At 41.2% G+C, this 27,466-nt stretch overlaps 2 long non-coding RNA genes across 2 annotated transcripts; one reads left to right on the top strand and one right to left on the bottom strand.

Moving 5' to 3' along the window:
* Nucleotides 1-642: 642 nt before the first annotated feature.
* LOC309360413 lies at nucleotides 643-3,098 on the bottom strand. The gene is made up of 2 exons (XR_014164119.1): nucleotides 2,941-3,098; nucleotides 643-788 (listed from the first exon to the last, which is right to left on the bottom strand). It is a non-coding gene; the product is annotated as an uncharacterized lncRNA (long non-coding RNA).
* Nucleotides 3,099-5,506: 2,408 nt separating this feature from the next.
* On the top strand, nucleotides 5,507-8,843 carry LOC309359708. The gene is made up of 2 exons (XR_014163913.1): nucleotides 5,507-5,882; nucleotides 8,410-8,843. It is a non-coding gene; the product is annotated as an uncharacterized lncRNA (long non-coding RNA).
* The last annotated feature ends 18,623 nt before the right edge of the window (nucleotides 8,844-27,466 follow it).

Here is a 27,466-nt window from a genome sequence, read left to right as displayed (position 1 = left end):
AATCTTCCCCTCCCCCACATTTATTAACCATTTAGCTATTTTTTATATTTAAAAAATCACCTATACAACATAAAAAAAATGTGACAGTGACTCTAGTTCAGCCCTAAGCTGCCATACACATTTGCATCCAATCTGATTCCTACCAATCAATGTTTAACCTACAGTGTGGATTCCACCATTCATCCTCCATGAACTTCTGTAAGACGGATTGCGTGGCACTACTGTTTTTCAAGTTGACTGTAATGTTTTCTCACACTTCCCTTTTTGTGGATGTATTTGCCTTCCAGGTTTCTGTTTCATTTCATGCCTCTTTTCTGCTACTTCTATATTGATAATCACAGAATTTTCTCTGTAGATGGGTTTGAAATTTCTTCATGCTTCCTCCTGCAAAACCTTTTGTTTCTATCAAAGGCGTCAGCAGGTATCTGTTAAGACAGACTTGTTTTCTTCCATTACAAAGGCAACTCTCTTTAATGAAGATAGGAGCTATCATATAGGTGTAGAGGTAATCCCTGGAGCATAGGAGTTGTCATTAACTGTCTTGGAAAACATTTCCGAGAAGTTTAACAAATGAGAAGACTTGAAAACTAACTAAGAGACTTTTCCAAGAGCTATTCATGAAATATTTATCTACTATTTCAGTGTGGTATGAATAAACAACTGTTTCATTCAATGAGAGATAAATTACTGTAGTCAAGTTTCATTTTGTTTTTCAATGGAGCCAGTTGCTTCACATCCATCAGGGAATTTGAGAATGGCTTCATTAATTCAAAAAATGTGTTGAACGTCTAGGAAGAAGAAAAAGAATTTGGAGCAGGCAATATGGAATCTTCTATGAAACGTCTCGCAGTTTTAACAGTCATGTATATGTATTGTAGAGTTGTATTAAACAAAAAAGCCCCAATGATTCATTATTATTTTATTATGAATCTCAACCAGGACAGAAGCTCTTCAGTGACATTCTAACAATCTGCATGTGTAGTTTATTTGTTTGCTTTAGGTTGCCTATTAAACACAAATTGTACAACGCTGACCACTGCACTATTTGATTTATTGCAATGTGGAGTCTAATGTTTATCTATGAAAATGCTTGCATTAAAAAGGAATAACTTCCTAGTTCCCTGAAAACCTAAATAACAAATAGACACTCTTTGCTATTTTGTTTGCCCAGAGTGCTGGCTAAGTCTGATTGGTTATGCAACTTCATGATTCTGCAACTCCACTCCACCACAAGCAGGCATAATTCCTGATTGGCTTGGATGACAGAGAGACCCAAGCCAATCAGGAATTGTGTCATGTCACTACATATATGGGATCCTCCTTAATGAGGTTCCTGGTTGTGCCCAGGCCCCTGAGACACCCCCTAGACTGAGGTGCTGGGCGTATCCCAGGCCTGTCATTATGGCTCCACAATCACGCCAGGCTGTTTGAGCCAATCCGAGGCAGGTGGTGTGATTGGGGGACCTTTAAAAGCGGCAGCGCGACGTGGCCAAGGCACTTGCTTCGTGCTGCCGAACACCCACCCTCCTGTCCCTTTTATAGGTTGCTGCATTGGCCTTGCTTCAGATGTTGGTCGGTCGCCTGTTTTGGAACAGGGGCCGGGTAGGAGTTTTGTCCACTTGGCAAATTGACACTGGCCACTTGGTTTTTGCCTACCCCCTTAGCAATCATCACAACTTTGTAAGGTTTGGCGGTTAGGCATTGGCTTAGTGAAGTGTGTGCGAGGGGAGGTGCGGCCACCATCTGCCCCTCCATGAATAAGGGTATTCCGGTAAAGGAATCCTGGGGTCCTGGATCTCGTCCAAAGTCCGGATGAGGGGCTAGGATCATGCCAGGACCACAGGAACCCAGGGGCGAGCTTCAGTTGGTCTTCATAGATGTTACTCCCTTGTTTGGTGTTTACCCTTCCAGCCAACACCACTCACTTTGCTGTAATCAATAAAGTTGTGGCCTAAATTTTGCCCTGTAACGTAAACCAAAAATACGTGTCAGTGTGAAGTTATTTTACTTGGTGGCCTTGGAGTGCAACCTATCAGACCGAGCTACATAGAACCAGAACTCTTTGTAAACAAAGCAAAACTATCCTCAGTAAGAGGTGAGGGAAGTGTCCATATGTTGCTTAGGCAAACAGATGACCTTCACTGTCATTCTGCACTGCTGTGTGAGAGTGTTTTCATTGCAGTCCCATCACAGCACAGTGCAGAAAGACACGGAGCTATGCCCAGTTGCCGTGGCAACACAGCAATGAGATTCCTGTCTCACTGCACTGTCACCCTTTTGTCTCAGAACCATGGGGATGACTTCCCTTTCCCCTGTGCCCTGCGTTTGGATACAGATTCTGGCACATATCGTACTGAGGCTAAATGGGAGGCTTGTTTGACTACGCATGCAGATGTGCACCCAGATGCCCATTTGAAAGAGCACCTGTGCCAATGGTCCTAGTTTCGCTGCACTGTACTGTGGCAGATTTTCATTATTTCAATGCAGCACAGCACAGCTGGAAGTTTTGGCCCAGTTGCTTACAAGGAGGAAAGAGGGAATACCTCCTCTCTTTCCCCACCAATACTTCCACACTCTTTCTAGCACCCTTCAATAAAAAGCACCCAAAAGAAGGGGAATTTTTGAAACATGGACATGTTTGTGTCATAGGTGGATCCCTGGTTCAGCTCTGCTCTAATGAACTGATTTGTTGTGAAAAGAGTTGGAAATGTTTAACTCAATCATGGAATACTGATGTGTCAATCAGTTAAAAGGTCTTATATGTCTGTTAACTAATGATCAATGTCCCTAGAACCAGCTTTTGTAAATGGGTTTGTGAACTTTGACCAAACTTCCCAAGTTCCTCTCTTTGTAATGACACATAATGAAGTGGCAGTTTAATTTGAGGCTGGCAGCTGGAAAGAATAGTGGAGACAGATAAAAGGTAAAGTTATTCTTTACTGATATTGTGAACGATGACGGTGAACTTGAGTCCAGAACAAAGAAAGTGGATTCTAAAGGAGCATGTCTACTTTTGCTCCACCCTGTATTTGTAATGTAATTCCACAGGGAATGTATTTCACAAAGAAAAGATGGGGAAAGGAGGTGGCAGTTGGGAGGTGACAGTTGGGAGTTAGTTGGCTATTCCTGTTTGTTCCACCTTTGTGAAGGTGAGAGGACTTCATGCAGACACTGTCTGGAGGAGTTTGTAAAGAATAAAAAGGTAAAGGTACCCCTGCCCATACGGGCCAGTCGTGTCCGACTCTAGGGTTGCATGCTCATCTCGCTCTAGAGGCCGTGAGCTGGCGCCGTCCGAAGACACTTCCGGGTCACGTGGCCAGCGTGACGAAGCTGCCCTGGCGAGCCAGCACCAGCACAGCACACGGAAACACCATTTACCTTCCCTCTATAAAGCAGTACCTATTTATCTACTTGCACTTAGGGGTGCTTTCGAACTGCTACGTGGGCAGGAGCTGGGACTGAAAGATGGGAGCTCACCCTGCCGCGGGGATTCGAACCGCCGACCATATGATTGGCAGGTCCTAGGCACTGAGGTTTTACCCACAGCGCCACCCGCGTCCCTTTTTGTAAAGAATACTTGCTCTTAAACTGTTGCCAGCCTGACAAATAAAGAGATTTATCTTCAACTATTTGTGTATTTTTTAATCACAAAGAGCTAACATTTATTTACTGATAAGAGTAGCTGGGGGGGCCCAGCCAGATGGGCGGGGTATAAATAATAAATTATTATTATTATTATTATTATTATTATTATTATTATTATTATTATTATTATTATTGGTGGGGGTCAATTCTTCCATCTCCGTCCTATCACCACACCAGCCAATTTCCAGCCTAGCTACGTTCATACTTGGCGATAATGAAGCAAGGGGGAGTTGAAGATTGGAGTCACCTTTCAACAGCTCCCTACACCAGATTTTTACTTGTTTAGCTGAAATACATTGTGTTCTTTCTAAGTTTTCAGCCTCAAAGAGTTAATGACAATCAGCTTTGGCTCAACACAATATGATGGTACATTATAAAGTGTGATCACAGGAGTAAGCTGTTTCATAATATCCACTTCTCCATCAACAGCAGGTCATGATACCACTTAGATCAATGTCTTCTCTGTTGATTAGCCTGAGATGGCTGTGGAAGGCTGGTAAGGGAAGAAGGAAGTGCTGTGTGCAGCATACACACTGTGTGCTTTCTTAGAAACTGAAACCATTTCTGATGCATTTACTATGGATTATATTCTGGCAAATGGAATGTGTTTACAGTTGATGGTCATTTCCTTGCTTGGCACTGCTAGTAAAAAGGAAATTAAATAACAAATGTTTTAGAGTGATTCAGGAGATATGGGGAGAGGTCAATCCAGAAAGCCAAAGAGACAAAGATCTGACATGGAAGAATCCCTCTAAAAAAACCAGACTTGTTACAATGAAATGAGTCACATTCTCTATTCATTTTTTATAAAATAAAAATAAAATAAAATCAATAGTCAAAGTGACTATAACAAGCCGGAAACTGGACAGTTTCAATTTGGGTGATAGGCATTGCTCTCAAATGCATCCTTGGAGCTCAGTGCCTTGCCTTGTTTTGTTGTGCTGTTGTGGTTGTAAGCTCTCTCACATTCAAACTGTTGAACTGCTATGCATGTTCCAGTCGAAAGAGCCAACAGCACTTTTGTGTATTATACAAAAGCAATAATTCTTCCCCTCCAAACAAAACCTTTTTCAGAGCAATACAAAACCAGTCCCAGATGCTGTACTTGTCAGGGAATAATAACATTCTCATTGCACCTCCAGGGTATACAAGTCTCCTAACACTTTTGATGCATGATTACCCAACCAAAGTTGTGCTCTCTTGGATCCATTTTTTTTCCTTTTACTGTTGCACTGCAGCGTGTCAGAGGTCTGGCTTTTGGATTCTGTTTAAGAACTTGAGCAATTTGCCAAAGCACTTATTCTGAAGTAATGCTGGAGGGTTCCCCTAGCTTTTGGTGTATGATCAGCAAAACTGCTCTAAAGGAGGTGTCGTTTTAGACCAGAGCGGTAAAATAATTCAGCATTATGCTTTCTCTGCCTGTTGCTGGAAAATGAGGCCACAAATAAGTTTAACAGACTTGAACTCTGCAACCTTTTGGAAATATACATTTAAGTACAGGTATAGCAAAATGAAGAAATGATGCAATTCAGTCTATGTGGGACTGACGTTGGGTCTGGTTTGGAAGCTGCACCTAGTGCAGAATGCCACAGTGACCCTTTGTGCAGGAGTAGCTCACCATCAACATATAACATGGGTGTTGAAAGCTATGAACTGGCTGCTGATACCCTATTGAACCAGTTCTGAAGTACTGTACTTGTTTTGACATATAAAGTCTTAGTTCGTGCCTTTGTCGTTTTTGTGTGAGCTGCTTGGACATCTTTGCTGCTGCAAGTTGCAACATGGCATCATGAATAGGGTAAAAGAAAAACAGCTGTGAAGTCGTCTGTTTTGGCACACCACTGCTGGAGTATGTCAAAGTAACCTGCGGTGAAGCAGGGGTCCCAGTTCCACCCCCTGCCCTCCCAATAGATAACATCAATATAAGTAATGGAATGAACAATTAATGCAATAAATGCAGTGCGGGCAGCATCCTTGTTCTTGGTCAAGTTGAGAGGAGACACAAGGGCGTCTCCCCCACCCCCACTATATGTTTAGTTAGGGAGTTGAACTCTAACTAAACCTCCCTGCTCCCAAACTAAGTCAGGATCAGATTCAGGGTGCAGTTTATGAGTGTTCTGCAGGTTGATCTAGGGTTGGACTGCAGCTGTGTCCCAGATCATAGACGCTGTGCACAGTCCCATTTTTTTAAATAACCATTGTAGATTGTTGTAAACTGTTTAGAGGTCTTCTTTCAAGTAAGTCACATTTGTATATTCTTTTTTTAAAAATCATTCAATCACTGCCTAAATATATAAGGGCTAATCACTCAAGCATTTGACTAAGTCAGGCATCACCCAACCTGCAGCCCTCCGGATGTTTTGGCCTACAACTCCCATGATCCCTAGCTAACAGGACCAGTGGTCAGAGATGATGGGAACTGTAGTCCAAAACATCTTGAGGGCCTGGACTAAGTGATGTTCTTTGCCTGTTTGATGCTGGGCAATATAATCTTGTTGTTGCTTATTTGATTTAAGTTGTATTTAAATGAATTGTTATTTTAATGTATTTCAGTGTTTTCACTCACTTTGAGGTTTTGTGAACAGCTAAGAGCAGTATGCATATACATAATTCAAACAAACAAACAATGTATATTTTTGATAAAGAAATTTACTGGGCATGCAGATCCAGCGTCCCAAACTTGCAGAATCCTCACAGGGTACTGTCTGGTGTTTTGTTTGGCTTTAAATAAGTTTTTAAAAGAAGTGCATTGGGTAAAATGGTGCTAAAATGTAGGGATGGACAGATCTCATTCCCTCTCAGCTTTACATTTACATTTTAGGAATTCATTCAAACAGAGAATTCTTAAGTGATTGTGGTAGATTAAATCATCTTTCCTTATGTGTAACAAGAATGATAGCTTTTGTCCTCATGTGTTGTGATAAGGACCATTATGTTAATTACAATGATTGACATGTTACTGGATATGAAACCAAGGATCGTGATGATGCTTGAAGAACACTTCTTTAAAGAAGAAGGTGGGAGGGGGGATATCTTAGAGTGATGCGATACTGCTTCACCCATGAAAAGTCTTCCTCAGAAGTGTCAGAACAGAAACTTTCAACTGAAGACAGAATACTGAGCTAGTAAACATATGCTAAAAGCTTAGGTTTCTTTTTTCCCCTGGGAAAAAAATTCAGTGGACAGAAATTAATTTCCTATTTAAGGTTTAATTAAAGAAATGAGGAAATTACAGCTTTAATGTATAGCGTAGCCACCTTAGGAACATCAGGAAACCTTTACAAATCTATATATGTGTATATGTTTATTGAATAGATCAACTTCACCGCCCTACCAATTTAGAAGTTTGTGAATTACAACTGCTGCAATTATGCCAAAAGGCAATTTTAAGAGTGCAGATAATCTACAATGAATATCTCCAAACTTTTCCTCCACCACAAAAAAAGGCTGCTTAAAGGAATCTTGTTCAAATTCCCTAAAATATTGTATGTGCCCTAATGTGTGTGTGTGTCTGTACTGGGTCTAAACTTGCTGTTTGTGACATTAGCAAAGATGACCCAGATTATAGTGTGTGTTGACTAAGAATATCCCAATTTCTTGCCCTTGGGTTTTGTGATTTTTAATTATAATCTGAAAAGCATGACCTTGAAACATTTATACATAGAGACAGATTTCCAGCTTTTATTTATATACAGCTCAAAGAAACAACACAATAGATATATAATCCCTGAGAAATACCTTAGGGAAATAGGGCTGTGTGTGTTTTTGGTGGTGATATCTGTGAGCTGCCTCAGCATGGTAGATAATTTACATTCGCTGACAGTCCAGGGGAACTGGACACAATGTCTTTCTCTCTTTTGACAACAAAATACAAATAAAATGGTGGGCAGACCCAAATTATAGAGTTTTTAGATCAATAATTCTCTAGCGCACGTCAACTGCAGTAATTACCTTGCCTGCTAATTGCATTAAGGAAAGGTCCTTTTCTCAGAAACAAATTACTTGCACACCCAGATTGGAATTATAGGTATTTATTATCCACCACACAACCAACATGTTTGCAGTTCTGTTGTAAACTGGGAATTTAATCTGATCAGAAATGGATCAGATGAGAAAGATGCAGATTTGCCCAAAATAATAACATATAAAAGATCTGCCTATCACACATGGTTCTGTACTTCCAAAATGAAACTTTTCAATCTGAAATGGCTGGCTTTCTGTATCTTTCTTATTTACATGGCCTAGAAAGTTGTGGCGGGGTTAATTTTGATTTGAATTGTGAACAGAGGTCAGAAATGATGAGGCCACTTCATTTTAACAAAAAGAGGTCTGAATGGGAAAAGACTGGGCTGAAAACTATTATTCTCTAAAAGGCTACTGAGCCTGGTGTTATTGGGCAAGCCTAGCCTGCCTGGTGGAGATGTGGTAATAATACCATGCCCTCCCTCAGATCACACCTCTTTGGGTGATGTGGGAGGGCCTTCTGCCCACCAAGTGGCCCACATCTGTAAGAAGGGGGTACAAGTTACCCTGCCAATGGGTCCCCTAATCTCAAGACTCACCTGTGAAAAGTTCCCCAGGGTGTTCACCTGTTCTTCCTTCTTAGTACCTTTCACACATATCCCTGCCAAAATGACCAATAAAACAAAAAATCAACCTATTGAATTTCCTGGTACCCCACTAATTGCTCCTCTACTGGTCAACAGTACAAAGTAAGTGCAAAACTGATATGAGACCGATCTATCTCCTACTCTGCTTCATTAGGTGACCAGCTCTGCCTTTCAAGGGGGATGGGACAGCTGCTACCCAAGCACTGAAGAATCAAGAACTGGACAATATCAGCTTAAACAACTTGGTTTGGCTCTGTCCATCACTGGTGCTGATGTGACACACGCCCACACATTGCATCCTTGTCTTCCCCCTTCTTGACCCAATCCCACAGACAAACAAGTCTCAGTTTGGACACCAGAAGAGCAAGGTGGAGGGACAGCATTCTGTGCTTTGATTATTTTATTTTAGCCTTAGAGAAGGAATACTTCCAACTATGCTTGATTTGCTAGGAGGGGAAGGTTGCTATTTTCCCCCCACAACAGTTATTGGGTCAATAGAAGATTTCTCTACCTCTTTGCTTCTTGTCTTGGCTGATTGTACATGATACTACTCATTTACCATGAAGTAAATTCAACTGAGTTTATGTGCCCGATGTCTGGCTTTCTGTTATAAGATTTCTGCCTAAGGCATAAATTTTCCTGCTACAATCCCCTATGCACCTGCCAGGGAGTGAATCCAACTGAAACCAGTGGAATGTACTTCTAGATAAAAATGAGCAGGTATGTACTGTTAGTCTCAATCCAAGCATCCGTTGCATTGTTTCTGTTGGTACCCTAGTAGTTCTCCCATGTGGTGGGAAGACTCAGTAACAACGGTTGCAAATCATCAAGCACTAGTCTAGCACTGGAATCTTGATTTCAGGCCTAGCTCTCACAAAGAACAGACTCAATGGTGAAAAGATTCCTGGATTATACAATTTCAGGTTACATAAGGGGGTCACATTGTTGATATTTCTCCTTTAAAATAATTCCCTATACAACTCAAATATCGATATGACTTGCCGTTCCCCATGTCCATGTAGTGTGCAATGATGCAGTACCCTGTTTCATGTTTCCTGGTCCAGGAACAGTTTTACTGCATCATCTGTTTGGTTTGTGACTAATCCACAGTTGGGTTTGTTAAGGTTCACATCCAAACTGCAGATTTCCAGACTGTGATTCTGATTTGTGCTTAATGAAGCTAATCCTGCCCCAGGGAGAACATCCATTTCTCATTGTTCTGTGATTACCTTGCAACTAGTGCTTCTAGAACAAAATACAACATAGTATTGGCTAGTTATGGCCGCTTACGTTCAATTAGTAAAAAAAAAAGTGTGATAGCAGCCTTTACGGAGAGTTGCACATCTCTGCAAACCAATCTACAAGCTAACAAATGTCAGCATGCTGCTCACCATGCAGGGATCACTCCAGCATAAGAAATAAGTAAAAACTAAGACTGATTAAGTATCAGAAAGAACGTGTTCACTAATAATCATTGCAATGCAGTTTACCTGCCAAATTGTCCACATTATATACTTGAAGAAGTCCTATCTAGACTTCAAATGAAAGAATAGATTTTTAATGTGCCATTTTAATGGAATCCGATGGGTTTTGGCAGTTCTAGCTGGGCAGATAATGTGCAGAACTGCATTCCTTCAATTCCCCATATCATCACCATCTTTGACCTTTGATACAGATATTTAAGCAATTTAATATAAGAAAGATTCCCAGTGCATCTGTGGTTTATCACAGCTTCATGTTTCACATCTTCTACAATATGGAGCTGGGGAAATGTACAGAATAGACTCTTGCAGTGAAAAGGAGAAAATGGCAGGATCAGGAAGAAACGTAAGCCCACTTCTTATAATGTCATTGAACTGTCTAATGTTGACAGGGCCCCAATTTCTATGGCTAGAGGTAAAAATGTTGAAACATTATTGGAGCTGTAGAATAGTATGACTCCTTCTCAAGTAGTACTATGGATATGGGTATGTTTGTGCTCATACTGAAATTGAAAAAATAACATGAATTCATCTGCTACTCCAAAGTGACCATAAAACTAACAGAGGGGGAATAACTGAATGCCCAAGCCAGACCACAAATGCCAACCACAAGCCATAGTAATTTCTTTCGTGGGTTTATCTTATTGTGATAGCATAACACAGGACTATGTGTTTTACTTTAACTTTCAGTAGGCTTTCTGGTCTTCTTCACAACAGCTCTTCTTCAACTATGAATGAGGAGAAAACTTCAGAACTTTTCTCTCCTCTCATTTTTCCATTAATTCCTTTATTCAATTATTCACTATTTATTCACTAGCCCATACAGGTGATGTTTTGCCAGTATTCTATCTTGAAGGATAAAAATATCACCCACTTCCTTTTCTTGGCACCCTCTCCACCTCCACCCCAAAGATGTTTGCTTGACTCCAATATCTGAGGCCTCATTCTCTCTGATGCCATAAACCTATATCTGGACCAATAATTGAGGTTGCAGATGAACACAAATGACATGACTGAATGTTCCTCTATGTAAGGAGCTGTTGACAGATGCCTCCAGCATTTAGCCGTCTCTGGCCTTATCAAGACCAAGTATATACACAGCCAGGCCAGAAGTTGAGTATTGTGGTACTGGGATGGGAATGGGGATGGGGATGTCAGCCCCACTCTTACCAGTAGATAAAATGGGTAGGTGGGAAACAGGAATAAAGAGAAACAAGGCAGTTTTTAAAATGAACAAAACTTGGAGATTGGTTTTAGGTAGTGCTAGGTTTAAAAAGTTTATAGAAGTTAAAATGAGAGTCTTCACCCAGAAGTTGAAAGTAGAGAATATTCCCTCAGAAAATAAAGTCCCCTCTTCAAGTGGTGTGAGCTTAGAATTCATCTGTGGAAGGGTTTCTGCTTGCATGGTTCTTCTCAGCCAGAATACTTTATTCTGATTTTAACACAACACTCAAAATGGAGGTCATGGCTGAAAAGCTTGAGAAAAACTAACACAGCATAGACCCAATGCTTCTTGCCCCCTTCTTGCAAACTTGTCTGGGCTGAGAGGTGCTCTGATTTATAGCATTTAGGCTGGAGTCAATGCACACATGTATGTGGAGAGTGCATTTAGGGTTCCTCGGGCCAATGAAAACTACAGTTTCATTGATTAGGGATGTGTCAAAATTGGTTGTTGGTTCTTTCATTTATATGAGGCAAGATCTCAAGTGGCTCCTGTGGAACAAATTTCTGACATTTAGCACTCTGCTTATATCACATAGGGGCATGGATTGTATAACTAGATCTTCATGTGTCTTTTTCTCTCTCTACCTGTAGATAGCTATGCTTTTGTCTGTGTTTCTTCCTTACATTATGTTTGTTCTCTGCTAGTTATTAGAACAGACATGACCTTTCACATAACTAGGTGCATGCTTTGGACAGAAGTTTGAAGAGGCAACCTGTGTAGTGTTGCAATTCGCTCGGCCCAGCACACAGTGCTTTTAACAAATTCTCCTGCTTGTGAACATCACACTGATCCATAAATATGCCTAAGGAAATGTTTCTACAAAAATGGCAAAGCAAATGAGCTTAGACTGCAAAGCCCCCTGAGTACCGGCATCACAAGGAGAATGAATCTATTTTCACATCTTAGTACATTAGAGAGAAATCCTTATTTAATCAAATTTGTAATGATGTCAATGGCTCCACAAGCAAAAGGGCTTGCCTGGAACAGCTGCTGTATTAGGAAATCTGTGCTCCCAATTTGCTTCAGATAGGCCAAGAGGTAACAACAATGCTTAACATTCTTCAAGGTTTCCTTGGAACACTTTGCTGCTATAATGGAAAGACCAGATGAAGTGAATTAAAATGACCTTGCTGTGTTGAATTAGTAAAAATTCGTGTATTTGGGCACTAAATCAATGGCTGGCAGCAACATGGCTCAGCTGTATGCAAGTCTGCGGTAGGCCTCTCATAATGTGACATGCAAACTATCTTTCTTTGCAGATGCCAGCACTTTCCCTAGCACTCTCCCAGAACCCACTGTGCTAACACCTGTCTGAACTTGAAGTTTGGATTGAAAGTGGCTTAATGGCTTGGCAGTTGTGCTGTACAAAGCCATGTGGATACTAGCACAGATTCCCAGGAGACACCAGGATTCTTGTTCCTGGAACTAGTGAAGAAATTTAAAAGCAAAGGACAACAAAATTAATCATTGCCTTCAGCCTCAAATTGCATCAGCTCCAAATGTTATATAGCATTGTCACATAAGCAGTGTTCCACCAAAACAAAGCTAATGGTTCACTCAGCATATTCCGTTACAAATCCTTATTAGCACAATTAATTCTCATTAGCTCGATACTATTCAAAGTCTGAATTTATCCATACCTATTGGTTGTTGTTCAAAAAAAGAAACACATGAATGTTTTGTATTGATCTCTGCAAAATGTGTTTAATAGTGACAATTAAATGTTGAAAACGGACTCCATCCCACATATGCTGGTATCGATATCTAATGGTACAAAACATAGTTTTGGCTGGAGCAGGTGGCACTGTGGTCTAAACCACTGAGCCTCTTGGGCTTGCTGATCGGAAGGTTGACAGTTTGAATCCCCGCAATGGGGTGAGCTCCCTTTGCTCTATCCCCGCTCCTACCAACCTAGCAGTTCGAAAGCTTGCCAGTGCAAGTAGATAAATAGGTACTGCTGTGGTGGGAAGGTAAACGGTGTTTCCGTGCACTTTGGCTTCTGTTATGGTGTTCTGTTGCACCAGAAGCGGTTTAGTCATGCTAGCCACATGACCCAGAAAGCTGTCTGTGGACAAACGCTGGCTCCCTCAGCCTGAAAAGTGAGATGAGCGCCACAACCCCATAGTCGCTTTTGACTGGACTTAAACATCCAGAGGTCCTTTAATCTAATATTTCCATATCAGAAGAATTACTATATAATTGGGCTACGCTAGTAATTAATTGAGACAGAAGCAATTATTCTAAGCATCACTTACATTGCACTTGCAGATGCTCATGCTAACTACCTAAATATCAAAGCTACTAGTAAGCATACCTATGTTCGTAAGTATAATTCATTTATATTATACCAGAAAATGCAATAGGCATTCAGCTATTGGAGCACATCTGGTCTTACCAGCTATACAAAATCATGCGTGCGCGCACACACACACCCCACCTTGGGGAATAGAATTGCTCTCAATATGCCAGCCGTGTCCTTCATTGCAACTTGAATTGAAAACATTAGCTAGGTACTGTTACAGCAGAGGAAATGCAAATGCAAATAAATCCACTGTAGTTTTGTGTGCTAATAACTTTGATCTATAGACTCCATTTTGTTGGTTTGAGTTTTTTGTGGTTTGAAGACTTACTCATGTGCAAATAAGCAGCTGTGAAGTAGCAACTAGAAAATCAGATCTAACGAATGTGAGAATTCGTGCATTACCAGGCACACAGAGAGAGTTCACTGTCACATTTTTCTTGAGATACACTGAATGGCTGCTATTCATACTGCAAGAGCAGCCTGTTCTGAAGGCATGACACATACTCTGTGGGGTCAATAGTGTTTGGCTGTGCCATATATAAGAGCTACAGGGAGGCATCTCAGAACCTGCTCTTCCATCCAGCAACAACAATTATGGAGGTTACCCAGTGAGATGGGGCTCTAACAGTCATGGCTTACCAAGTGGATTTTGGATCCTATATTCTATGCACTTGGGAACAATATGCAGAGTGCTTCAGCTGAAATTGAGAATTCCTTAGAATAGTGATTGCAAACTTGTTTATGCCCAGCATACGCAATCTAGAGCCTCACCGCAAAGTAACACATTTATAGAAAAGATGTATAAAATTAGAAACCCCTTTCATGTTCCTCATTTGCCCTTTATATAGCACTTCTGCTGTGCAAAAATATTTCAAGATAATTCCCCTTTCAACAATAAAAAAAAGAGTTTGACAAAGATAGATGTTTCAGAGACACCCAGCTGTGGGTCCATTGCCGTGCTGGATATGTGAACCTAGATTTAAGTTCAAAGCATTGTAACATATGCATTTTCTGGGATCATCAGCACTCCAGTATATAACAAGTGTCTGTTTCCCACAAAAGTATTCCTTTTAGGGGTAGCAAATAGCTGGAGAGGTACAGGGGAAACAGTTACTGTTGCACCAAGCAGTGATAAGAGATTGAAACCACCCACATCAGTAAGGGGCTGTGCTGAAGCTCCTGTCCTGATCAGAGCAACTATGGAAGCATCTGACTATGCCATTCAAATAATGCTAATGGCATTCATAGAGGCATGAACTACACCTGATAAACCAGGTCTGAGAAACCCAAGTTCCTTTAAAACATTTTATACTGCCCTCCACCAGTAATCCCAGGTCGCTTCGTAATAATTCAATATAATTCCAATAAAATCAAATATTGAGATACAATAAAATACATCACAATTCACAGCAGGTCAGATAACTGCTACCCAGATTCGGCAATAAGTATCCACAGATGCCTGAAAAACCACACAGATCTTCGGCTTGCTTTATTTTGGGGTGGAGGCAGGTGGGAGGCTACTGAGCTATGGCCCTTCACAATGTTATGAAGGCAGTGGGACATGCCTGCATGTTTGAACAGGGCTAGAGAGGCTGGTTCAAATCCCCTCCTTCTCAGTGAGCTTCAGGGCTGAATGAGTATTTGAAGCGCCATATCCCTATTTCAACTTTGTATCCACAATGCACTCTAAGCACAGTCCGAATGCCATGAACAGCAGCCCTCAAAGGCTTCAGTAAATGTCCTTATTTTGATGCCGACTTGGAGCTATTAAAATTGCACCCAGCAGGTCACAATATATGGCTCATAGGCTGTAGTCAGTTTAGTGTGTCACAAATTGCACAGTTTTGCCATAAACAAACCAAGAAAGCTCTGCACTATGTACTATAACTTAAAAATGAAGATTGCTTCCATGTCTACTTTGCGTTTATTACTCCAAAGCTCCAAAGTCAGCAACGTGACCACCGGCCCCAACATATATGTCATCATGCAACAGATATATTTTAAGTAATAAAGTAACTAAAATGAGAATAAAATGACTAAAGAGGGATAGGAGTAAATTAAATTTCTGATTCCTGTTTTGGTTTGCAAATACTTGTTCAGAGTAAATTGGTTTGTTAAAGGGATTTCCCCTCCCCAAGCAATGGTATTTAAAGGTGTGTGTGTGTGTGTGTGTGTGTGTGTGTGTGTGTGTGTGTGTGTATTTGCTACAGCAGCAAGAAAGTTTCTGGAAGAATGGTTAGAATATAAATGGTTTATTACAAATCATAAACATGCAACACATAATTCAAGAGACTCCAGTAGGAGAATCCATATAATTTTAGCATAATGTATCCACCTGAATGCATAATGGATCAAACCGAGTTGTATCAAAATGAGATGGTAAGGGCAGAAATGGGAAGCAACTTTCTTTAATGCCAAGCATTAATTGAAATACAGAGCAAAGCACAGTTTGTATAAAGATTTATGGGATGTAGACATGAAAGCATGGCAATAAAAATATTCAGCCATTTTCGGGAGGTAGATGCCATTTAATTAAAAGCTGTAATTAATAAAACTTAGGATACTGAGATTTCAGATTTGAAGTACCTACACATACCTTGTGCCTAATTGATAGGATCAATGTCTGGGAGTTGTTCTTTAATTATTGAATTTATCCACTTAGCACCTTCATATCACATTCTTATTCCTCACCCATCATCTGTGGGACAATGAGGAACAGATTTTCAACCAGGAAATTTTCTGCTACTGTAAATACAAGAAAACAGAAGTTGTGCATTTGTGTGGAGCAATGGGGTGATTTCTGTGTGTGAGAGAGAAGAGTATGTGTTTAATTTAGATTATAGTGAAAAGCTTACCCCTGTGTCATTTATTTATTTCTTACAATCATATATTTTATGAAATCCTTAAAATGACTGCTGCAATATATTTTAACTGCCCCTTCTAAGCAGAACTGAGAGACACTGAACTAGTAAACACATATGTACATTCAGCTGTCCTTCATGTGCCCAGCCAATAAGATATCCAATGTGGTCTAGTGGTTTGGTTTGTTAGATTAGGGCTCGGGTTCAAATCCCCAGTCAGCCATGAAGCTCAATGGATGGCCTAGGGCCAGTCATTGGGCTGTATTGAATGCTTGTTCCACTAAAATTAGACCTGTTGAAATTAAAGAATAACATAATTTTGAGTTGGTCTACTCTGGATAGGGGATACACGGGTGGCGCTGTGGATTAAACCACAGAGCCTAGGACTTGCTGATCAGAAGGTTAGCAGTTCAAATCCCCGCAACAGGGTGAGCTCCCGTTGCTCGGTCCCTGCTCCTGCCAACCTAGCAGTTCAAAAGCACGTCAAAGTGCAAGTAGATAAATAGGTACCTCTGGCGGGAAGGTAAATGGCATTTCCGTGTGCTGCTCTGGTTCACCAGAAGCGGCTTAGTCATGCTGGCCACATGACCCGGAAGCTATATGCCGGCTCCCTCGGCCAATAAAGCAAGATGAGCGCCACAACCCCAGAGTCGGTCACGACTGTACCTAATGGTCAGGGGTCCCTTTACCTTTTTACTCTGGATAGGACTAACATTGGCCACAACCTATAATTTATCAAAGCCATTTCCCATTCCATGCACACAGGACGGAATAGCCCCTGCACCATTGGAGGGTCCTCGGCCACCTCAACCCTAGGCCATCCAATTCAGACGGTCCGGGGGCATGGCATGGGCCATTTAAACTTCCAGCGGTCAAGGACTCATCCTTTATCCTCCCTGCTCGGTCAGTTCTCCCTCCCTCCCTCCCTTAGGTTAGGCTCTTTATCTCTTGACCTTGCTATGGACCTCGGTTAGTCACCTGTTGAAGGGGCCTGCTAGGAATTTTTTCCACTTGGCAAACTGGCACTGGCTATTTGGTTTTTCACCTACCTTGTAGCAAATCGTCACAACTTTGTAAAGTTTGGTGGTTAGGCATTGAAGTATTCGGTTGAAGGTGAGGGGAGACAGTGGCCATCACCTACCCCTCCTAATTCAAGGGTATTCCATTAAAGGAATCCAGGGGGTGTGGTCTCTGTCTGAAGCCGCAGACGGGGGGCTAGGGCCATGGCATGACCCCTAGTGGTGATCCTGGGGGAGTCCCTAGTTGATGTGCATCAGCAGGGCTCCCCCTACAGGTGGTTAACCCTTCCAAGACTCCTGCAGACAGGCAGGAGTCAGATATAGTTGTGTGGTTTCCAGTGCCTAAGCCAATACCACTCACATTCTGTAACCAATAAAGTTGCGGCCTTTTGTCTCATTAACCTAAAATACTATTTCATGTGTCTTTAGTCCACTTCCTGGGAGGGTTTGGGACCTTGCCACGCAACTCAGTCTACCTCCCAAGGCTATTGTGAGGATAAAATGCAGGGCAACAAGAACCATAGATACATAAATAAATATTACATAGAAATGACTATTCTTGTGCACCAGTGCCTCCACTTGAGACCATGTATGTGATCCCCATGAGTTATTAATTTATTCCTTTCATTTATGTGTCACTTCCTCGGCTCTCAAAGCGATTTCACAATACAATAAAACATATAAAAAACAATTGCAGATTATTATTTTTTTACAAAAACAAAGCATTGAAACAATTACATATTTCGGTTTCTGAATGTAATCCATTCTGGAAGACCATTCTGAAACATTTGAAAACTGAAAACTCAATAGCCGACAGGTAGGTCTCAGGATCTCACACTCAGCAGAAGCCACATGGCATGTTCAACTTCTGAGACGTGTTTGAAAACCGAAGCGTTTACTTCCGGGTTTACAAAATGTTTGTCAATGGAGATGTTCTAAAACTGAGGTACCACTGTATAAGAATAGCTCATAGAAGAAATGCTTAAATTTGTCTTCCTCCTCCTCTTCCTCTTCTTCTTCTTCTTCTTCTTCTTCTTCTTCTTCTTCTTCTTCTTCTTCTTCTTCTTCTTCCTCCTCTGCTGCTACTGCGTCTTCTTCTTCCTCCTCCTCCTCTGCTGCTGCTGCATCTTCTTCTTCTTCATTTAACATTTCAAAACTTGACTTCCTTCCCCCTCTTTCTGCAGTTCCTTAAATTTGTTTGTTTATATTTTCTGCATATTTTCTGCATATTCCAAATTAACTTAATTTACTCATTTATTCATCTACTTTAAATACATACTCTTATAAAACTGCAGGTTATTACAATAATCCTGCCAATGTTCTTATCTGTTTACAGTTTATTTGTTAATACTCAATAAAACATTTCCATTCTTTTATAAAAAAAATTGTTATATTGATGTGTTATTTTTCTGGTAAGTTTTTCCATTTCTGCATGCTCCGTAAGTTTTTGTATCCATTCTTCTTTCGCTGTGACTTCTTCTTCCCATTTTTCGGCAAGTAACATTCTTGCCACTGTAGTTGCATACATGAATAAATTTCTGTAACTAAATTTCTGTACAGTCTGGGTAGTTCACTTACGTTCAAGTGAGTGAACATAAGCAACAATGAGCACTCTCTGCTGGTTCAGGAAAGCCACTTAATATTACATAGGGACGAAGGCTAAGCTGAAAATTGACCTGTGACATTTGATGATAGGAATCTTGTGGAATCCCAACTGTTGGGATTACAAGTATGTAAATGATATGTGAGGACAAAAACTATCCTTTGAAACTGCAGCCATGCAGCCTCATTTGCATATGGAGCATCTGCCCTCCTTTTACGACACTTCTCATCCTTCCCAGCCTTCTTGTCACAGCCTGCAAATTATTTTATCAGTCCTTCACTTGTGCTAAGCCTAATTTTAAGATCAATGAACTCACTTCCCAATTTGACAGAACCATCAGTTGTTCGTGCAATTAATTAAGCCTTATATATACTTTTTGTGGGGGGGGGGGAACTATGACTCTAAATGTTAATAGATCTCACTGAACCTAATTGCTACTCAATCACTCTGGGAAATTTTCCTGAAATTAAAATCCTGTTCAGCTAAGAGATACAATATTCAAATGGCTTCTTTTGAGTTGCTCGAATTAGATGGAGCTCTCTGAAATTTATGCCCTTTTACTATGCTCTGCTGGGAAGCATGTTTCCATTTTAATCAGGTCTGTTTCGAATGCCAGGTTGAAATGCCCATTGCCTCTGTGCCACACATTGCAAGCCTTCCAGAATAAATCAGCCTTTACACAAGGCTTTGGCACGTACTGTATAGCGGAGAAGAAAAAATATAGCTATTCTTATTCATATGAAAGACTCCAGTTGTCATTCATTTATTATAGCAACCATGTGTGAAACCCAACATGTCCCTCTTCAGAAGTACCTAAAGCCATCACCTTATCTAGAATGTTCTTTGAACCCACAGCCCAAAATAAAGGAATGAGAGGCAGGTGTTGACTGATCAATGGGTCACAACTACATACCAGGGCCGTCTTTAGCATATGCACCGCTGGGGTGCAAATATCTGCCCAGCGCCCCCAAATTTAGTTTAGCCACCCCCAAGTTTTTTATGGGGGTGAAATCAAAGTTGTTGACCTTTTTGAAGGGAGGAAAATCACTCACCTGTAACAACGACGCAGCGGAAATAACTGCTTTTGTTTTTTTACTCGGGAATATTTCACGCTATGGAGTCACAAAGCAACAGAGGGGGGTGGGGACTTTTGTTCCATTGCTTGTCACTGCCGCCAATCAAGAGGGATCAGTATACAGTAAGTATACACTTGGTGCCACCCAGAATATGTTTGGCGCCCCCAGAATTCGGCGCCCGGGTGCTCCGCACCACATGCACCCCTGGGTAAAGATGGTCCTGCTTCATTCAATTGTATTTCATTTTTACAGCTCTGCAGCAAGAACTTGAACCTGTGTGGACAGACTAAGGTAGGAAGGGGTAACCTTGCTACCTTCTCCTCACCTCTGTATTCAGAGTGAGCCTCACCCTGCCTTGAGAGTAGATTAGTCGAAGCTACTAACATGAGTTTGACCAAACTGCGGGAGGCAGTAGAAGACAGACGTGCCTGGTGTGCTCTGGTCCATGGGGTCACAAAGAGTCGGACACGACTAAACGACTAAACAACAACAATCCTCAGTTCTCCAAACTGGCCACCTTTTGGTTGAGAAAGGCCCTCCCAGCTCATATTCCTCCAAGGTCCAGGAGTTTGGGTGTGTAGTTTCAATGAGTCCCAAAGAGAGAAAATACTTTCTACCACGTAAGTTGAAACATTGCTCCATTAGAAATACCAACAGGATGTCTTCTACAGTGGTACATCAGGTTAAATACGCTTCAGGTTACATACGCTTCAGGTTACAGATTCCGCTAACCCAGAAATAGTGCTTCAGGTTAAGAACTTTGCTTCAGGATGAGAACAGAAATCAGGCTCTGGCGGCGTGGCAGTAGCAGGAGGCCCCATTAACTAAGGTGCTTCAGGTTAAGTATGGACCTCCGGAATGAATTAAGTACTTAATCTGAGGTACCACTGTATAATCAAACTGTGGATCAGTTTTCATTCCTGTTAACTATGAATCTGGGGCCCTTCTGCAGGGCATTTCTTAAGCCAGAACTCAGTTCCAGCACCTCTCAGGTGGGCACCATTGCCATTATAAGAGAACAAGGGAAGCATTCAGGGCAAGTCCCAGCACCTCTTTCTCTAGAAAAATAGCACTATGCTTCTAAAGTGACTGTTTTAAAGCTCAAGAGAACTAGTTTGAGAATTTCTGCTTCAAACTGACACACCATGTTTTGAAGGTCAAACTTTTTGACTGCATGAGTCAAGGTAAGTCTCACACCGTTCACAAATCAGAAAATATGTGAACTTATTGGGGCTGAAGCTAAGGAAAGCAGGGGGTTATGGTATTTTATATTCCCCTTAAGCTGCTTGGAAGATGTGATCAAATAGCTACTCACTTTATTTTCATATGCCATTGCTTCCAGACATTTTAATAGTTGGAGGTGGTGGCTAGAGATAAGCGTTTTGTTTTGCTGCTCCAACAGCTTTAGCAATTATTTTTCTATTAACTATTGAAACATGATTTTATCCATTCCAAGTTTCAAAGTGTGGCCTATCAAAGTTGCAGTGTAATTCCTTCCACCTCAGTGTTTGCAAGAGTTTATTGCCTTCTTCAGTTTGTTTCTTGCATGGTAATTGCCTATGTGGAAAAGGATAACAACTCAAGATTGTAGGATGTGAAGTGGGAGCAGGCAGTGAAGGCAATTAATGCCTCCAAAGCGATCCTGCTGGAGCAACTGGCTTTCACTGTTTCCCCTTATCAAGTTTCTAAGGAGAATAAACTATTGAGCAGGTTAAAAAGATCACTGACAAGCATTGCCTTGGCCCAATATACCTGAAGGAGCATCTCCACCCCCATCATTCAGCCTGGACACTGAGGTCAAGCTCCAAGGGCCTTCTGGCAATTCCCTCACTGCAAGAAGTGAGGTTGAGGGAACTAGGCAGAGGGCTTTCTCGGTAGTGGTGCTTGCCCTGTGGAACGCCGTCCCATCAGATGTCAAGGAAATCAACAACTATCTGACATTTAGAAGACATCTGAAAGCAGCCTTGTTTAGGGAAGTTTTTAATGTTTGATCATTTTTTGTGTTTTTAGTATTCTATTGGTAGCTACCCAGGGTGGCTGTGGAAACCTAGCCAGATGGGCGGGGTATAAATATATTATTATTATTATTATTATTATTATTATTATTATTATTATTAAAATAATGGCCTGGAAAAAGAGAAAGTTGCATTGCAAAGCGAAACACCTGGAACAAATTGCCTCTCTGAGGGTATGGTTTGAGGGCACATGAGGCCATCATTTTGCTGAGGCTAAACTGACAGATATCTAGCTAATGCTGGGTCCCAAACATGGCATCTATGGGCACCATAGTACCCCCCCAAAAAAAAAACCCCTCTTGGTGACCTCCTAGGTCTCCTGCCCTCCAAATTATTATTTGTATTTAAATAAAAAATGTTCTGGGGGATTGTCAGGGGTGTCTGTCTGTTTTTGTTTGTTTTGTTTCTTGTCTGTTTGGAGGAAGATTCTGAAGCTTGCAAATTTTAGTCCAATGAAATGTGTGTTTTATGGTGCCCAAAACAGTTTATTCGATTTTGAAGCCTGCTCCTGAGCCCTAACAGGTTGGGAAGCCCTAGCTTAGTTCCTAGGTGGGTGGGGAACTTCATGTATGTCACTTTGAGTTCCATGGCAGAAGGAAGGCTGTCCATATGTAAGAAAATAAATTAAGACATGGGTAGAGAGCAACATCACTTTAAGGATGAACATTGCTAGCTACAATGGAAATAGAAACAAAACAATTTTATCAATAAAGGGGGAAAATGTTGGGTAGGTGAACATTAAAATGTAAAGCAATGGATGTTAGAATAAATTACTTTGAATTGAACCCAACTGGTCCATTCTATGAATGGAAGGATTTTTGGAAGTGGGAGGCTGTTTTTGCCAATCTCTCCCCCCCACTCCCCAGAAGTTTGTCCTGGAGAACTTAGGACTCTCCCAAACAGTGTGGGAGCTGGTCAGGCGGATGCAGGGAGAAGGAATCAGTGAAGATCACTTTCTTATTGCTTCCAGAGATCTCACCTAGATCAGTTTTTGTCTTCCATGAACAGAAGGACTCCATCCATTTGCATACTGGCACAAATGTTGCATCCTAATTTGAAGCTAACTAGAACAGGACTTTCATTGCCATAATGCATTGAATAATGCATTGAGATAAAATTATGACAGCTATTTCCCTACATAAATATTTTTTGTGTTAATGTTTTGGAAAGTTAATGAAATATATTTTTTGGAAATAAAGAAGTTGTTAAAATGAAAATATAGACCTTTGATGCTTTGCTTACTTTGAAGTCACTACCTAGAAGAAAAACATTAGCTTGGTGAAATAAAAATAAAATAAAATAATGATGATAAACAAGAAATTAGAATGGGGAACAGAGCATATGGAACTTTGGGCAAGTGCATGTTTTGAGCCTGTACTCAATGTATCGCTCTGTATGACTTAGAATCCTGTCTGTGAATAAATAAATACCATGGAAATCTGGAGTGAAATATACATGCTACCAACTTACTAGCATTAAACTCTGAGGCATTCCTTGTTAAAATTCAAAAAGTAACAAAAACATCATAATTATTTACCACAGTTCAACAACCCTTCACACTTTTCTTTTGCTTATCCTTTGAGCTGCCTGCATTTCTTTTAGAGACTTTTGTTGTTTTGTTGTTGTTGTTCAGTATTCTCATGGGAAATGAAAATATCCATTTGCAAGTAGCATTTAACATAGCTGTGCTTTTAGGTCAGCAGGTAGGCATGGGATATTCAAATCTGGAAGCACTTTAGAATACAGTCAATTTTTTTTTCTTATCTGATTTATACTTAGGAAATCAGGTTACGTAGAATTCAAAAACTAAACCAAGAGAATTTATTAAAGATCTCTATCACACAGCGGTAGGTTTCATACTCACATTAGGTACAGATTTCTGCTAGTAAAATCCCATTGACAAAGCAGAATGGAGGGCCAATGCCAGACCCTCCAAGTGTCCTTATTTTCCAGGAACATTCCCAGATTTACAGATTCTGATGTGATCCCAGAAGGTCCTGCTTTTCTCTAGGACGTCCCTATTTTCATCAGAAAAAAATGTTGGAGGGTATAGAGTTATGTGACCCCTGAGCCAAGGAGGTAAGTAATTATACAATCTTTAGAATACATCTGAAGGCAGCCCTGTATAGGGAAGTTTTTTTAAAAAAAAATGTTTAATGTTTTATTGTTTTTAGATATGCTGGAAGCTACCCAGAGTGGGTGGGGTATAAATTATTATTATTATTATTATTATTATTATTATTATTATTATTATTATTATTACAAACATCCCAACTTTCATCTGAGAAATGTTAGAGGGTATGCAATGTGTTGAGAAACAAAATCTGATGGCAAGCGCGATTGTAAGTCAGAGAACAAATGTGGGGGAAACTAAGGTCACATTCACATCATATATTTAAATCACCAGAACAGGGGACAGGAGTCTCCTAACAACTATCAGGACTGTTAACAACCTACACTCCCAGAATTCTTTGGCTGTTTAAAGTGGTATCATGGTGCTTCAAATGTGTGGTGTGAACATGGCCTAATAATTTACTCAGTAATTTAATTAGCTTTCTTATCCTCTGTTTCTTTTTTTAGAAAGGGGGGGGAGCAACTGGAGTCCTGCCCATTAATAAGAAAGACATCCAGAATGGGAAAGGCTGGCCACCTCTCCTTGGTGGATGTGAAACAGCAAATGCCTTGCAAGTCAGAAATTGCGAGAGGGAGAGCTTGAAGTTGAAAAAGCAATCAGGGAAATGCATTATAAAATGCATTTTCCATTTTTTTTAAAAAAAAAAACTTATTTGAACAAAACACTCAAAAGTGTTGAACCATTCATGAATCACAGAAGGAACCAAATATTTCATTTACATCTATCTGGGGTAGACTGGCAAAAGAAGTAGGGAGGTTCCTGTAGCTAGGGTGTTCAAGAACACACAAATAGGAATGAAAAGCTCATTTGTTGTGAGCCGAATCAAAGTGGTGGCACAAGGTTGCAAAGATCTGAATTTGGCTTTCTTAAAGGTAAAGGGACCCCTGACTGTTAAATCCAGTTGCGGTTGACTCTAGGGTTGCAGCGCTCATCTCTCTTTATTGTCCGAGGGAGCCGGTGTTTGTCCACAGACAGTTTTTGGGTCATGTGGCCAGCATAACTAAGCCGCTTCTGGCGAAACCAGAACAGTGCATGGAAATGCCATTTTCCTTCCTGCCAGAGCAGTACCTATTTATCTACTTGGACTCTGACGTGCTTTCAAACTGCTAGGTTGGCAGGAGAAGGGACTGAGCAACGGGAACTAACCTCGTTGCAGGGATTTGAACCGCCAAACTTCTGATCGGCAAGCACTAGGCTCTGTGGTTTAGACCACAGCGCTACCCGTGTGTTTCTTAGTAACAGACAATAAAGCACATTGCACGAAGGACTGACTAACTCCAGTGCTCAAAAATCTGCAATGGCTGCTCATGGTGGGCTAATGTAGGTTCAGGTTCCTAGTATTAATTTACAAGGCCCTTAACAATTTGGGCCCAGAATAACTCACAGACCGTCTGATGCCTTATATTCCTGCCTGATCACTGAGGTCTTCAGGGGAGTCACTGTTAGTAGTTCCCCATGGCTCAGATGCATGACTTGTATCCACCAGGAGCATCTGCTAAGTATTGTAGGACTAATTTTATGGAATTTCTTGCCAGGGGCGGAGGAAGGGGGGCAGTGGGGGCGGTCTGTCCCGGGTGTCACCACTGAGGGAGGTGACAAAATTCTGGGCAGCACTCACTGCAGGGCCTGCAGCGCGCCTGAGCCACCCATCTCTCCTGGGAGTGACGCGGTGGCTTGGGTGTCCACAGGCTCCGCGCTGCCCCAAATGGTCTGCCCACCGCCTCCCCCTCAGCTGTAGGGCAGCTGAGGGGGAGGAGGCAGGCAAATTCATCGAAGGTGCCACAGAGCGTCCTGCCCCAACTCACCCCGCCAAGTGGGTAGCTGGCCCCACCCCTGGGCACAGGGCATGCACGTGGCCCCAGGTGCCCGATCAGCTTGCTCCACCGCTGTTTCCCACCAGTTCAGATTTCATAGCCCTCCTTCTGCTGAACTAGAAAGCAGATGTACTTTCAGCCCAGACAGGGAGAGACAGAAAGCCTGAACAATTGTCAGTAATAAGAAGTAGATCACAACCTCATGCTTTTGGCTTGCTCTTTTAGTGCCACCACAGCTGTGCCCTGTGACTGGTACAGGTTTCTTCCAGGGTATTCAGCCTAGAAGCTAAACCAGATCAGTGCATCAATGCCGTTACCACCAGAACTTACATCTGTTATTTGTATCCAGGCATTTGGAATCCTGTGGAACTATGCACAGTAATTTATCAGTGTCTTTAAAGGCCCAGGGCGTGCAATATTTCCTTCAGAGACCCTTTCCAGATGCCTAAGCTCACCACACATATTGAAAAAAGGTATGTTATCAGGGCAGGTAGGCAATCTCTCTTGATGTTAAGATGCAGTGAAGCCTGGACAGCCAAAAAAACAAAACAAAACAGAAAACCCACATTATATTGTATTTAGAAGTATGTTAAAACAACCTCTCTTTCTGTGTTTGTCTCTCTCTCTCACGCTCACACACCCAAATAAACCTTTTTCACTTAACCAACTCAGAAACTGCTTTACAATTTCTACCTGACTGAGTTCTACGTCGTTTATGAAAATTAAGCCGGACTCTTTGTATCTCATACATCATTATCAACAATAGCCAGATAATGAAAAGCACAATCTGATTCTGAAACAGTCATCCCCAGAGAAGCTAAATTATGATGTATGGAGGCAAAGGAAATATAGCTGGAGTGTTGTGAACTAGATTGACCTCAGCGCATTGAGGAAAAGCAAAATGGAAACTTGTCTACATTAGAAGATTAAGTGAGCATGACATGAAAATCGTAGAGGCAGTAAAGATGAAAACACTGTAGAAGTGTTAAATATTGTGTTAGAGGGAATATCTATATTGTATGTGACTGGGATGCCCTATTTAAATTAGCTTGGTTGGTGCAGTGCTTTCTCCTAAAAGATGTAAACATTTAGGCTGTAATTTGCATAACATAAATTCTACTTTCTCTCTCTACATATATAATTATTATTACCACAAATGTCTTAAGCTTTACTGCACATATTCTTCAATTGCAATAGAGTGATCAGGGTGGACTAAGCAATTTGCCAAGATGAGCCCTCCAGTGATTACTAGTGCTAGAGAAGCTAATACTTGATTCATTGGCTCATCCGGTGGAAATGCAATAAGAAGGCAAATTGTATCAGAGGACTTGAATGCTCTCATGAACGTTTTCAGTGTGAAGAGGAAGCATTCATAAGCACTTTTAATTGTTTATTGCCTCATTGTAGGAAGTGCAGCTGTGTGGTATGATATGAAGTGAAAGTAATGGATCTCTTTTCATGAGGTACTTCTAAGTAGTCGAATGATATAAAGGCACCTTATCCTTAAAACAGGGTGGACAACCTTTTGGCCCTGGGCCCTCCTAGTGTCCCTATTTTCCAGGGATGTCCCTGATTTAGAGAAGCCATCCCACTTTCTGATTTGATCCTGGATTGTCCCACTTTTCCTTAGGATGTCTCTATTTTCATTGGAGAAATGTTGGAGGATATGGAGTTGTCCGAC

The sequence above is a fragment of the Podarcis melisellensis genome (assembly GCF_964234715.1).
Source record: "Podarcis melisellensis genome assembly, chromosome: 17".
Classification (NCBI taxonomy): domain Eukaryota; kingdom Metazoa; phylum Chordata; class Lepidosauria; order Squamata; family Lacertidae; genus Podarcis; species Podarcis melisellensis.
This window is presented reverse-complemented; position numbering and strand designations above follow the sequence as displayed.